Source organism: Stegodyphus dumicola, chromosome X2 (genome assembly GCF_044657685.1).
Source record: "Stegodyphus dumicola isolate Sdum_Otavi_A_Nest chromosome X2, ASM4465768v1".
In the NCBI taxonomy this organism is placed as follows: Eukaryota; Metazoa; Arthropoda; class Arachnida; order Araneae; family Eresidae; genus Stegodyphus; species Stegodyphus dumicola.
In genome coordinates this window covers 101,156,348-101,171,981 of record NC_140781.1, presented here as the reverse complement: position 1 = coordinate 101,171,981, position 15,634 = coordinate 101,156,348, and the positions used below count along the sequence as shown (strand labels likewise).

The 15,634-nt window shown below is 31.4% G+C and overlaps 1 long non-coding RNA gene across 1 annotated transcript; it reads left to right on the top strand.

Moving 5' to 3' along the window:
* Positions 1-1,677: 1,677 nt before the first annotated feature.
* Positions 1,678-15,154, top strand: LOC146992842 (uncharacterized). The gene is made up of 4 exons (XR_015038833.1): positions 1,678-1,781; positions 6,128-6,245; positions 10,594-10,711; positions 15,058-15,154. It is a non-coding gene; the product is annotated as an uncharacterized LOC146992842 (long non-coding RNA).
* Positions 15,155-15,634: the final 480 nt, after the last annotated feature.

Genomic DNA, 15,634 nt, shown 5'->3' with positions numbered 1-15,634 from the left:
GCATTGTGTACAAAGTTATTTCATTCTGGATAGATTAATTCTTAAAAATGAAATTTGCTTTTTTTGCAAAAAGATATTTTTAATTTCGTTGTAATGTCATGTACGTTCCGAATCAATAGGAAGTGGTTTAATTGGTTCATCTTACGGCAGAAATTCATTAACCTAATCAACAATTAAGAAAGCATATTGGGGATATGCACGATATTATACTTGAATGTGATGAACTTACATTTTCGAACTTCGAAGGTAAGAAAATCTGTAGTTTATATTTATTAAAATTTCTATCATTTCTTTGAAAGTGACCTTATAATATTTCAGAATAAACCCTCTTAACACTAATAAATGTAGATAGATTTTTTAATGTTTATATAATACGTGTTTGGTTCTTACAATATTTCCTGCTATTTTATTACTAATTCTGTATGTGAATTAACACAGTTTAATAGAGAACACCTGCTTCAAGGCTAAAAGTAAACTATATGAATAATGTTTCGTCTGTTTCCAGACGCAGGTTCTATTCTACAATTTACGGAATTTCGCAGTATTGGACATCTCACATAGCTGACAAAATTTCATTCCTATGTTTGGGTTTTATAGTACAATAAGTTGAGCATCCCTACATTAGTATATGACTGATTCCTTAGAAAGAAAAAGGAGTATCTTAGTTTTCTTGAATTTTTGGTCAAAATTTTAGTATGTAGGTAATTGCAATAGCTCTTCCACGATTTTGCATTTAAATTTTTTGTAACATTTCAAAATGATGTACCATTCAATGGCATTTGATGTGTTTTGGCTTGCTATATTAAAGCTGGGCTCGAACCCGGGCAGCTAGACAATATGTTCTTTCCCTGAGTGAAATATTTCTATAATTTCATTAAAGTGACCTGGAAATATTTCAGGATAATTTTTTGTACATCGGACTAAGCTGTCCTCTCTCATGGATGAGAATACCTAGATAAAGAACTTAAAATTAGAAACGGTTTTTACATTAAAATTCTGAATGAAATATTTCTTTTATGGTATATGAGTTTTGTTTCCAAGATGGTCTTCGAAATCTGTTTTTAGAATGGTGTTTTTGTGCCCTTTTTTTAAAAAAATCTATTTTGATCTCTTATGTCACTAATTCTGTATGTGAATTAAGATAGTTTAATATATAACACCTGCTTCAAAGCTAATAGATCTGTTATGTCACTAATTCTGTGTGTGAATTAAGATAGTTTAATATGTAACACCTGCTTCAAAGCTAGCAGTAAAGTTTATTTTGTTTATTTGTGATTTAAAATTACCTGCTCTTTGTGTTTTGGTGCCATCTTTCTACCAGCGCTGCAATTATTTACTCTTCTCGAAGATCATTATCCCTTTTATTCTGTGTATCCGTAATGACTGTCTAATTTTTTTTTCTTTCATTATTCATGTTGTACCCATATATTAGAAACCCCTTTCGCTTACTGTACTTCTGTCGTATTAGGAAAATCAGCTTTTCTATCGATTGCAGTCATGCTTTTAGTAACAATGTAGCACATTGCTGGAGTTTAAAACAAAGAAGGCGACTCTTGAAGTTTTATATATTAAGAAACAATATTAGATATTTCTCTTTGTGTATAATTATTCTTTTCTATCAAAGTAGTTAAAATCTAATGATTCTTTTTTTTTTTTTTTCCCTTTTGGCCTCTTCTAGTGTAATTTGTCATCACTTTAGTGCACTCATGGAATGCAGAACATGATATCGTGAAAGAAAAAGAACGGAGGAATAATGCAGAGCAAAAAGACATCTGTGGCTGGTAAGTCTTGTTTTATATCAACTTCCACTAGAAATACTTGAATGTTATAATTTGTCCATCCCTTTTCACATGTTGCTTTATATTGGAGCTTTACTAGTTATTTATTTTACATGAATGAGTCACATTATGTTTTAATGGTTAGGGTAGCATTTGTGCATTAATTTCGTAGGTTTTGAATTCCATATTGAAGTGTCTGAATTGGTGCTTTCTCTATATTGTGTTGGAATATTCGAAGTGAGGTTGAACTGTTAATCACACTATAATCATCAGAAGTTTGAGATTTGTTAGAGTTCTATTGCTTCGTAGTGGTTTCAAAAGTACTGCTGTGGTGTAATTTTTTCCCAAGTGGTCTCCTTTCGCATTACGAGGAGGAGGCTGAACATTTTCCTCTCTGTGTGGCCTAATATTTTTCATGTCCAACGGGGTCTTCTCTTCCACACAGGCCAGTGTAATTGCACTGCCTGGGTATAAACCAATTTTGTTTCAGTTTTTTCCGAATTTAGAGTCTCTCTATCAAGTGCTGTTTCTCTTAAAACCATTGAAAGTTAAGTGTTGAATAAAAAAGAAATGTAAATAAAAATTTAATGTATACTCGTAAAGAAAGTTAGTGGAGCCAAATTGTCTTCTGTTAAGGATGCTCAAAATGTGCTTTCTCTTAGTTGTTTTAAGCATACTTTATTATATTTTGTCCCTAATCTGAACAATTTTGGCGTATTGTGAAGTTTTATGAACCAATTTGCAAAGATCTCTTTAAAATCGATAAAAAAATATTCATTTTGAAATAAAATCAGAGATGTTTTATTATTATCGAAGTAAAATTCTGCAGACTAACTTTCATTTTGGTTTTGAAAAGCACTCTGAAAGTTTCTTTTGGACTTGTTTTCGTTCTCTTGGCAAATACGTGACAGAATTATTTTTTGAAAAAGCTGATGTCTTTTGCTTATAAGAATGACTGATGCAACTGTAACCATGTCGCTGTAAAGAGCACATATTTCCCAGTAGCTCTTTTAAAGTGTCCGTTTTTTTCTTTAATTGTGTCCATCTCCGCTAGAAGATCAGACATTGCTTCTCTGTTGTTTAACGATTCCTTCATCTGATCTTCAGTTAAAAGCTGTTTCTCGTAATGAGCACTTTTATTATCAAGGGGTTTTATAAGCACCCAATTCTTCTTTTGTAATTTTCTGATTCATTGTTTGACTTCTCTATCTTCCATATGTGAAAATTCTTCGGAATGCTTTGCATTTGAGATTTGTAAGATTTTTTTGAACTTCATTTTCAGTCTATGGAAATTGTTTAAAGTAGCAGATAAATTCTTTGTGGTGTTGATGGATGAATGTTGAACCACGTATGAATGAAATTCTAGCAGTGGACAAATTAAATGGAATCCTGTAAGGTACTGCTATACGCGAAATCACGCTTTACAAATATGCGCTCAGCAGGTATCTGCTATATTAGAAATGATAGGCTACGAAACATGACTTGAAGAATCATATGAGGTATCTAGAATGCAGATTGGTAGTTTAGTCGTGATAAATAAACAGTCTATACAGATGACCGGAAATAATAAAAATTTTGATGGATTAACTATAAAGTATTTTACTCCTGGACCATTAGTCATAAACAGTGCTTGTGTAAAAACAGATTAAAGTATATGGATTCCCTGTTTAAGAAAGGAATTTCTTTTTGACAGTATGCAGTCTGTACCATACCTGGAATAGCGAGGTGTTGCATCTTCAGGGAAACAAAATCTTTTATTCTGTAATTTTTACTGAAAATGTGTGTTTAAATTTTGTTACCTAGATAACAAAATTAGATAACCCTATTTTTAACTCTTTTTATATGAAAATGAAACCAAATACAGACAAAGAAATAAAATTGCATTCCTTCCTTTAGTGCAGTTATGTGCAACTTTAACTTAAAGGGAGCCAATTTTGAGTTTATAAAATTTTGGCGAGCTACAAGTATCTAGTGCACTTTTAATATTTCAGTTATAAATACATTACACAAAGTATAAAAATGTGTGGTATAATATGTTAAAGAAAAGGTATACTGTTTGTATTATTTACAAAAAATTCAGCAAGATGAAAGTTAAATACAGGGAAATCGTATTTTAATGTGAAATTTAACACTGCATTTCTTCTGCAAGTTTTTTTTTGCCTCTGATACATGCGATGTTATGGCTAAATCGTTGCAGTCGTTGGGATGTTGATTTGTTATCCTGTATCTAAACATTGATTTTAACAAGTTCATTGTTGAAAATCCTGTTTCACATTTTTAAGTAGATCGGAAGCAGGAATTTATCTTTTTAAAAGTTTAACTGTTCATGATTTTTCTGTTCTAGGATTATTCAAATTGCTTTTTGTGATATTCTTGATCTTAATTAGGATGAAAATCAGTTATTTCCATTTCTAGATCAATAGAATTGTTATTTAACATATTTGCAATCTTTTACCATTTTTCTTAAATACTAGTATTATGTAATGGGTTTGAAGTGAATGAAGTAGTTAGCCTAATTTTAAATACACTCAAAACATCTAATTTAGAAACTAATTTAAGCTCGATGAGATTTTCCAAATGATTGTTTCAGTTTTCTTATATTTCACCCCTTAGTTCTCCAGATTTTCAAAGGGGAAAAACGTACATTACATTATGGTAAAAATGTATGTTCCTCATATTTGTGTAATATTTTCACAAAATTATTTTTGATTTAAAATGAATTTATAATACCCTTTAATTCAAAGACTTTAGTTTAGTTCTCTCGCCCCCTCCCTCAAATTTAAGATTTAGTTACTATGTCTGTAAGAATGGCTTAATCATAGAACCAGGTATGTTCAATAATTTCTTCATAAGTTTCGTTTCTGGATTTTTAAAATTCTTCTATGAAACTTTTGTAACAGAAGCTGGGATGGAACCCGGGCAGCCAGACAGAATGTCCCTTCCCTGAGTGAAAAGTTCTATCATTTCTTTGAAAGTGACCTTATAATATTTCAGAATAAACCCTCGTAACACTAATAAATGTATATAGATTTTTTAATGTTTATTTAATGCGTGTTTGGTTATTTAAATATTTTGAGCTATTATATTACTAATTCTGTATGTGAATTAACGCAGTTTAATATAGAACACCTGCTTCAAGGCTAAAGGTAAAGTATTTGAATAATGTTTTACCTTTCGTCTCTTTTCGGACGCAGGTTCTATTCTACAATTTACGGAATTTCTCGGTATTGGACATCTCACATAGCTGAAAAAATTTCATTCCTATGTGTAGGTTTCATAGCACAGTAGGTTGAGCATCCCTACATTAGTATATGACTTTGATTCCTTCGAAAGAAAAAGGAGTATCTTAGTTTTCTTGAATTTTTGGTCAAAATTTTAGTATGTAGGTAATTGCAATAGCTCTTCCACGAAATTGCATTTAAATTTTTTGTAACATTTCAATATGCTGTATCATTTAGTGGCATTTGATGTGTTTTAGCTTGCTATATTAAAGCTGGGCTCGAACTTGGGCAGCTAGACAATATGTTCTTTCCCTGAGTGAAATATTTCTATAATTACATTAAAGTCACCTGGTAATATTTCAAGATAATTTCTGGTATATCGGACTAAGCTGTCCTCTCTCATGGATGAGAGTACCTAAGTAGAGAACTTAAAATTAGAAATGGTTCTTACGTTAAAATTCTGAATGAAATATTTCTTTTATGGTATACGACTTTTGTTTCCAAGATGTTCTTCGAAGTCTGTTTTTAGAGAGGTGTTTTTGTGCCCATTTTTTAAAAAAATCTTTAAAAGTATATATGTATAGCTCTTTTAATGTTAATGTATTGCGAGTTTGATTCTTACTCTATTTTGATCTGTTATGTCACTAATTCTGTGTGTGAATTAAGATAGTTTAATATATAACACCTGCTTCAAAGCTAGCAGTAAAGTTTATTTTGTTTATTTGTGATTTAAAATTACCTGCTCTTTGTCTTTTGGTGCCATCTTTCTACCAGCGCTGCAATTATTTACTCTTCTCGAAGATCATTAATCCTTTTATTCTGTGTATCCGTAATAACTGTCTAATTTTTTTTTCTTTCATTATTCATGTTGTACCCATATATTAAAAACCCCTTTTGCTTACTGTACTTCTGTCGTATTAGGAAAATCAGCTTCTCTATCGATTGCAGTCATGCTTTTAGTAACAATGTAGCACATTGCTGGAGTTTAAAACAAAGAAGGCGACTTTTGAAGTTTTATATATTAAGAAACAATATTAGATATTTCTCTTTGTGTATAATTATTCTTTAATATCAAAGTAGTTAAAATCTAATGATTCCTTTTTTTTTTTCCCTTTTGGCCTCTTCTAGTGTAATTTGTCATCACTTTTGTGCACTCTTGGAATGCAGAACATGATATCGTGAAAGAAAAAGAACGATGATGAAAAGAACGGACGAATAATGCAGAGCAAAAAGACATCTGTGGCTGGTAAGTCTTGTTTTATATCAACTTCCACTAGAAATACTTGAATGTTATAATTTGTCCATCCCTTTTCACATGTTGCTTTATATTGGAGCTTTACTAGTTATTTATTTTACATGAATGCGTCACATTATGTTTTAATGGTTAGGGTAGCATTTGTGCATTAATTTCGTAGGTTTTGAATTCCATATTGAAGTGTCTGAATTGGTGCTTTCTCTATGTTGTATTGTAATATTCGAAGTGAGGTTGAACTGTTAATAACACTATAATCATCAGAAGTCTGAGATTTGTTAGAGTTCTGTTGCTTCGTAGTGGTTTCAAAAGTACTGCTGTGGTGTAATTTTTTCCCAAGTGGCCTCTTTTCGCATTACGAGGAGCAGGCTAAACCTTTTCCTCTCTGTGTGGCCTAATATTTTCCATGTCCAACGGGGTCTTCTCTTCCCAACAGGCCAGTGTAATTGCACTGCCTGGGTATAAACCAATTTTGTTTCAGTTTTCTCCGAATTTAGAGTCTCTCTATCAAGTGCTGTTTCTCTTAAAACCATTGAAAGTTAAGTGTTGAATAAAAAAGAAATGTAAATAAAAATTTAATGTATACTCATAAAGAAAGTTAGTGGAGCCAAATTGTCTTCTGTTAAGGATGCTCAAAATGTGCTTTTTCTTAGTTGTTTTAAGCATAATTTATTATATTTTTCCCCTAATCTGAACAGTTTTGGCATATTGTGAAGTTTTATGAACCAATTTGCGAAGATCTCTTTAAAATCGATGAAAAAAAATTCATTTTGAAATAAAATCAGAGATGTTTTATTATTATCGAAGTAAAATTCTGCAGACTAACTTTCATTTTGGTTTTGAAAAGCACTCTGAAAGTTTCTTTTGGACTTGTTTTCGTTCTCTTGGCAAATACATGACAGAATTATTTTTTGAAAAAGCTGATGTCTTTTGCTTATAAGAATGACTGATGCAACTGTAACCATGTCGCTGTAAAGAGCACATATTTCCCAGTAGCTCTTTTAAAGTGTCCGTTTTTTTCTTTAATTGTGTCCATCTCCGCTAGAAGATCAGACATTGCTTCTCTGTTGTTTAACGATTCCTTCATCTGATCTTCAGTTAAAAGCTGTTTCTCGTAATGAGCACTTTTATTATCAAGGGGTTTTATAAGCACCCAATTCTTCTTTTGTAATTTTCTGATTCATTGTTTGACTTCTCTATCTTCCATATGTGAAAATTCTTCGGAATGCTTTGCATTTGAGATTTGTAAGATTTTTTTGAACTTCATTTTCAGTCTATGGAAATTGTTTAAAGTAGCAGATAAATTCTTTCTGGTGTTGATGGATGAATGTTGAACCACGTATAAATGAAATTCTAGCAGTGGGCAAATTTAATGGAATCCTGTAAGGTACTGCTATATGCGAAATCACGCTTTACAAATATGCGCTCAGCAGGTACCTGCTATATTAGAAATGATAGGCTACGAAACATGACTTGAAGAATCATATGAGGTATCTAGAATGCAGATTGGTAGTTTAGTCGTGATAAATAAACAGTCTATACAGATGACCGGAAATAATAAAAATTTAGATGGATTAACTATAAAGTATTTTACTCCTGGACCCATTAGTCATAAACAGTATTTGTGTAAAAACAGATTAAAGTATATGGATTCCCTGTTTAAGAAAGGAATTTCTTTCTGACAGTATGCAGTCTGTACCATACCTGGAATAGCGAGGTGTTGCATCTTCAGGGAAACAAAATCTTTTATTCCTGTAATTTTTACTGAAAATGTGTGTTTAAATTTTGTTACCTAGATAACAAAATTAGATAACCCTATTTTTAACTCTTTTTATATGAAAATGAAACCAAATACAGACCAGAAATAAAATTGCATTCCTTCCCTTTGTGCAGTTATGTGCAACTTTAACTTAAAGGGAGCCAATTTTGAGTTTATAAAATTTTGGCGAGCACAAGTATCTAGTGCACTTTTAATATTTCAGTTATAAATACATTACACAAAGTATAAAAATGTGTGGTATAATATGTTAAAGAAAAGGTATACTCTTTGTATTATTTACAAAAAATTCAGCAAGATGAAAGTTAAATACAGGGAAATCGTATTTTAATGTGAAATTTAACACTGCATTTCTTCTGCGAGTTTTTTTTTTGCCTCTGATACATGCGATGTTATGGCTAAATCCTTGCAGTCGTTGGGATGTTGATTTGTTATCCTGTATCTAAACATTGATTTTAACAAGTTCATTGTTGAAAATCCTCTTTCACATTTTTAAGTAGATCGGAAGCAGGAATTTATCTTTTTAAAAGTTTAACTGTTCATGATTTTTCTGTTCTAGGACTATTCAAATGGCTTTTTGTGATATTCTTGATCTTAGTTAGGATGAAAATCAGTTATTTCCATTTCTAGATCAATAGAATTGTTATTTAACATATTTGCAATCTTTTACCATTTTTCTTAAATACTAGTATTATGTAATGGGTTTGAAGTGAATGAAGTAGTTAGCCTAATTTTAAATACACTCAAAACATCTAATTTAGGAACTAATTTAAGCTCGATGAGATTTTCCAAATGATTGTTTCAGTTTTCTTATATTTCACCCCTTAGTTCTCCAGATTTTCAAAGGGGCAAAACGTACATTACATTATGGTAAAAATGTATATTCCTCATATTTGTGTAATATTTTCACAAAATTAATTTTGATTTAAAATGAATTTATAATACCCTTTAATTCAAAGACTTTAGTTTAGTTCTCTCGCCCCCTCCCTCAAATTTAAGATTTAGTTACTATGTCTGTAAGAATGGCTTAATCATAGAACCAGGTATGTTCAATAATTTCTTCATAAGTTTCGTTTCTGGATTTTTAAAATACTTCTATGAAACTTTTGTAACAGAAGCTGGGATGGAACCCGGGCAGCCAGACAGAATGTCCCTTCCCTGAGTGAAAAGTTCTATCATTTCTTTGAAAGTGACCTTATAATATTTCAGAATAAACCCTCGTAACACTAATAAATGTATATAGATTTTTTAATGTTTATTTAATGCGTGTTTGGTTATTAAAATATTTTGAGCTATTATATTACTAATTCTGTATGTGAATTAACGCAGTTTAATATAGAACACCTGCTTCAAGGCTAAATGTAAAGTATTTGAATAATGTTTTACCTTTCGTCTATTTTCAGACGCAGGTTCTATTCTACAATTTACGGAATTTCTCGGTATTGGACATCTCACATAGCTGACAAAATTTCATTCCTATGTGTAGGTTTCATAGCACAGTAGGTTGAGCATCCCTACATTAGTATATGACTTTGATTCCTTCGAAAGAAAAAGGAGTATCTTAGTTTTCTTGAATTTTTGGTCAAAATTTTAGTATGTAGGTAATTGCAATAGCTCTTCCACGAAATTGCATTTAAATTTTTTGTAACATTTGAATATGCTGTATCATTTAGTGGCATTTGATGTGTTTTAGCTTGCTATATTAAAGCTGGGCTCGAACTTGGGGAGCTAGACAATATGTTCTTTCCCTGAGTGAAATATTTCTATAATTACATTAAAGTCACCTGGTAATATTTCAAGATAATTTCTGGTATATCGGACTAAGCTGTCCTCTCTCATGGATGAGAGTACCTAAGTAGAGAACTTAAAATTAGAAATGGTTCTTACGTTCAAATTCTGAATGAAATATTTCTTTTATGGTATACGACTTTTGTTTCCAAGATGTTCTTCGAAGTCTGTTTTTAGAGAGGTGTTTTTGTGCCCATTTTTTAAAAAAATCTTTAAAAGTATAAATGTATAGCTCTTTTAATGTTAATGTATTGCGAGTTTGATTCTTACTCTATTTTGATCTGTTATGTCACTAATTCTGTGTGTGAATTAAGATAGTTTAATATATAACACCTGCTTCAAAGGTAGCAGTAAAGTTTATTTTGTTTATTTGTGATTTAAAATTACCTGCTCTTTGTCTTTTGGTGCCATCTTTCTACCAGCGCTGCAATTATTAACTCTTCTCGAAGATCATTATCCCTTTTATTCTGTGTATCCGTAATAACTGTCTAATTTTTTTTTCTTTCATTATTCATGATGTACCCATATATTAAAAACCCCTTTCGCTTACTGTACTTCTGCCGTATTAGGAAAATCAGCTTTTCTATCGATTGCAGTCATGCTTAACAGTAACAATGTAGCACATTGCTGGAGTTTAAAACAAAGAAGGCGACTTTTGAAGTTTTATATATTAAGAAACAATATTAGATATTTCTCTTTGTGTATAATTATTCTTTAATATCAAAGTAGTTAAAATCTAATGATTCCTTTTTTTTTTCCCCTTTTGGCCTCTTCTAGTGTAATTTGTCATCACTTTTGTGCACTCTTGGAATGCAGAACATGATATCGTGAAAGAAAAAGAACGATGATGAAAAGAACGGACGAATAATGCAGAGCAAAAAGACATCTGTGGCTGGTAAGTCTTGTTTTATATCAACTTCGACTAGAAATACTTGAATGTCATAATTTGTCCATCCCTTTTCACATGTTGCTTTATATTGGAGCTTTACTAGTTATTTATTTTACATGAATGCGTCACATTATGTTTTAATGGTTAGGGTAGCATTTGTGCATTAATTTCGTAGGTTTTGAATTCCATATTGAAGTGTCTGAATTGGTGCTTTCTCTATGTTGTATTGTAATATTCGAAGTGAGGTTGAACTGTTAATCACACTATAATCATTAGAAGTCTGAGATTTGTTAGAGTTCTGTTGCTTCGTAGTGTTTTCAAAAGTACTGCTGTGGTGTAATTTTTCCCAAGTGGCCTCCTTTCGCATTACGAGGAGGAGGCTAAACATTTTCCTCTCTGTGTGGCCTAATATTTTCCATGTCCAGTGGGGTCTTCTCTTCCCAACAGGCCAGTGTAATTGCACTGCCTGTGTATAAACCAATTTTGTTTCAGTTTTCTCCGAATTTAGAGTCTCTCTATCAAGTGCTGTTTCTCTTAAAACCATTGAAAGTTAAGTGTTGAATAAAAAAGAAATGTAAATAAAAATTTAATGTATACTCGTAAAGAAAGTTAGTGGAGCCAAATTGTCTTCTGTTAAGGATGCTCAAAATGTGCTTTTTCTTAGTTGTTTTAAGCATACTTTATTATATTTTTTCCCTAATCTGAACAGTTTTGGCATATTGTGAAGTTTTATGAACCAATTTGCGAAGATCTCTTTAAAATCGTTGAAAAAAAATTCATTTTGAAATAAAATCAGAGATGTTTTATTATTATCGAAGTAAAATTCTGCAGACTAACTTTCATTTTGGTTTTGAAAAGCACTCTGAAAGTTTCTTTTGGACTTGTTTTCGTTCTCTTGGCAAATACATGACAGAATTATTTTTTGAAAAAGCTGATGTCTTTTGCTTATAAGAATGACTGATGCAACTGTAACCATGTCGCTGTAAAGAGCACATATTTCCCAGTAGCTCTTTTAAAGTGTCCATTTTTTTCTTTAATTGTGTCCATCTCCGCTAGAAGATCAGACATTGCTTCTCTGTTATTTAACGATTCCTTCATCTGATCTTCAGTTAAAAGCTGTTTCTCGTAATGAGCACTTTTATTATCAAGGGGTTTTATAAGCACCCAATTCTTCTTTTGTAATTTTCTGATTCATTGTTTGACTTCTCTATCTTCCATATGTGAAAATTCTTCGGAATGCTTTGCATTTGAGATTTGTAAGATTTTTTTGAACTTCATTTTCAGTCTATGGAAATTGTTTAAAGTAGCAGATAAATTCTTTCTGGTGTTGATGGATGAATGTTGAACCACGTATAAATGAAATTCTAGCAGTGGGCAAATTTAATGGAATCCTGTAAGGTACTGCTATATGCGAAATCACGCTTTACAAATCTGCGCTCAGCAAGTACCTGCTATATTAGAAATGATAGGCTACGAAACATGACTTGAAGAATCATATGAGGTATCTAGAATGCAGATTGGTAGTTTAGTCGTGATAAATAAACAGTCTATACAGATGACCGGAAATAATAAAAATTTAGATGGATTAACTATAAAGTATTTTACTCCTGGACCATTAGTCATAAACAGTACTTGTGTAAAAACAGATTAAAGTATATGGGTTCCCTGTTTAAGAAAGGAATTTCTTTCTGACAGTATGCAGTCTGTACCATACCTGGAATAGCGAGGTGTTGCATCTTCAGGGAAACAAAATCTTTTATTCTGTAATTTTTACTGAAAATGTGTGTTTAAATTTTGTTACCTAGATAACAAAATTAGATAACCCTATTTTTAACTCTTTTTATATGAAAATGAAACCAAATACAGACCAGAAATAAAATTGCATTCCTTCCCTTTGTGCAGTTATGTGCAACTTTAACTTAAAGGGAGCCAATTTTGAGTTTATAAAATTTTGGCGAGCACAAGTATCTAGTGCACTTTTAATATTTCAGTTATAAATACATTACACAAAGTATAAAAATGTGTGGTATAATATGTTAAAGAAAAGGTATACTCTTTGTATTATTTACAAAAAATTCAGCAAGATGAAAGTTAAATACAGGGAAATCGTATTTTAATGTGAAATTTAACACTGCATTTCTTCTGCGAGTTTTTTTTTGCCTCTGATACATGCGATGTTATGGCTAAATCCTTGCAGTCATTGGGATGTTGATTTGTTATCCTGTATCTAAACATTGATTTTAACAAGTTCATTGTTGAAAATCCTCTTTCACATTTTTAAGTAGATCGGAAGCAGGAATTTATCTTTTTAAAAGTTTAACTGTTCATGATTTTTCTGTTCTAGGACTATTCAAATGGCTTTTTGTGATATTCTTGATCTTAGTTAGGATGAAAATCAGTTATTTCCATTTCTAGATCAATAGAATTGTTATTTAACATATTTGCAATCTTTTACCATTTTTCTTAAATACTAGTATTATGTAATGGGTTTGAAGTGAATGAAGTAGTTAGCCTAATTTTAAATACACTCAAAACATCTAATTTAGGAACTAATTTAAGCTCGATGAGATTTTCCAAATGATTGTTTCAGTTTTCTTATATTTCACCCCTTAGTTCTCCAGATTTTCAAAGGGGCAAAACGTACATTACATTATGGTAAAAATGTATATTCCTCATATTTGTGTAATATTTTCACAAAATTAATTTTGATTTAAAATGAATTTATAATACCCTTTAATTCAAAGACTTTAGTTTAGTTCTCTCGCCCCCTCCCTCAAATTTAAGATTTAGTTACTATGTCTGTAAGAATGGCTTAATCATAGAACCAGGTATGTTCAATAATTTCTTCATAAGTTTCGTTTCTGGATTTTTAAAATACTTCTATGAAACTTTTGTAACAGAAGCTGGGATGGAACCCGGGCAGCCAGACAGAATGTCCCTTCCCTGAGTGAAAAGTTCTATCATTTCTTTGAAAGTGACCTTATAATATTTCAGAATAAACCCTCGTAACACTAATAAATGTATATAGATTTTTTAATGTTTATTTAATGCGTGTTTGGTTATTAAAATATTTTGAGCTATTATATTACTAATTCTGTATGTGAATTAACGCAGTTTAATATAGAACACCTGCTTCAAGGCTAAATGTAAAGTATTTGAATAATGTTTTACCTTTCGTCTATTTTCAGACGCAGGTTCTATTCTACAATTTACGGAATTTCTCGGTATTGGACATCTCACATAGCTGACAAAATTTCATTCCTATGTGTAGGTTTCATAGCACAGTAGGTTGAGCATCCCTACATTAGTATATGACTTTGATTCCTTCGAAAGAAAAAGGAGTATCTTAGTTTTCTTGAATTTTTGGTCAAAATTTTAGTATGTAGGTAATTGCAATAGCTCTTCCACGAAATTGCATTTAAATTTTTTGTAACATTTGAATATGCTGTATCATTTAGTGGCATTTGATGTGTTTTAGCTTGCTATATTAAAGCTGGGCTCGAACTTGGGCAGCTAGACAATATGTTCTTTCCCTGAGTGAAATATTTCTATAATTACATTAAAGTCACCTGGTAATATTTCAAGATAATTTCTGGTATATCGGACTAAGCTGTCCTCTCTCATGGATGAGAGTACCTAAGTAGAGAACTTAAAATTAGAAATGGTTCTTACGTTAAAATTCTGAATGAAATATTTCTTTTATGGTATACGACTTTTGTTTCCAAGATGTTCTTCGAAGTCTGTTTTTAGAGAGGTGTTTTTGTGCCCATTTTTTAAAAAAATCTTTAAAAGTATATATGTATAGCTCTTTTAATGTTAATGTATTGCGAGTTTGATTCTTACTCTATTTTGATCTGTTATGTCACTAATTCTGTGTGTGAATTAAGATAGTTTAATATATAACACCTGCTTCAAAGGTAGCAGTAAAGTTTATTTTGTTTATTTGTGATTTTAAACTACCTGCTCTTTGTCTTGTTGGTGGCCATCTTTCTACCAGCGCTGCAATTATTAACTCTTCTCGAAGATCATTATCCCTTTTATTCTGTGTATCCGTAATAACTGTCCTAATTTTTTTTTCTTTCATTATTCATGATGTACCCCATATTATTAAAAACCCCTTTCGCTTACTGTACTTCTGCCGTATTAGGAAAATCAGCTTTTCTATCGATTGCAGTCATGCTTAACAGTAACAATGTAGCACATTGCTGGGTTTAAAACAAAGAAGGCGACTTTGAAGTTTTATATATTAAGAAACAATATTAGATATTTCTCTTTGTGTATAATTATTCTTTAATATCAAAGTAGTTAAAATCTAATGATTCCTTTTTTTTTCCCCTTTTGGCCTCTTCTAGTGTAATTTGTCATCACTTGTGTGCACTCTTGGAATGCCAGAACATGATATCGTGAAAGAAAAAGAACGATGATGAAAAGAACGGACGAATAATGCAGAGCAAAAAGACATCTGGTGCGTGGTAAGTCTTGTTTTATATCAACTTCCACTAGAAATACTTGAATGTCATAATTTGTCCATCCCTTTTCACATGTTGCTTTATATTGGAGCTTTACTAGTTATTTATTTTACATGAATGCGTCACATTATGTTTTAATGGTTAGGGTAGCATTTGTGCATTAATTTCGTAGGTTTTGAATTCCATATTGAAGTGTCTGAATTGGTGCTTTCTCTATGTTGTATTGTAATATTCGAAGTGAGGTTGAACTGTTAATCACACTATAATCATTAGAAGTCCTGAGATTTGTTAGAGTTCTGTTGCTTCGTAGTGTTTTCAAAAGTACTGCTGTGGTGTAATTTTTCCCAAAGTGGCCTCCTTTCGCATTACGAGGAGGAGGCTAAACATTTTCCTCTCTGTGTGGCCTAATATTTTCCATGTCCAGTGGGGTCTTCTCTTCCCAACAGGCCAGTGTAATTGC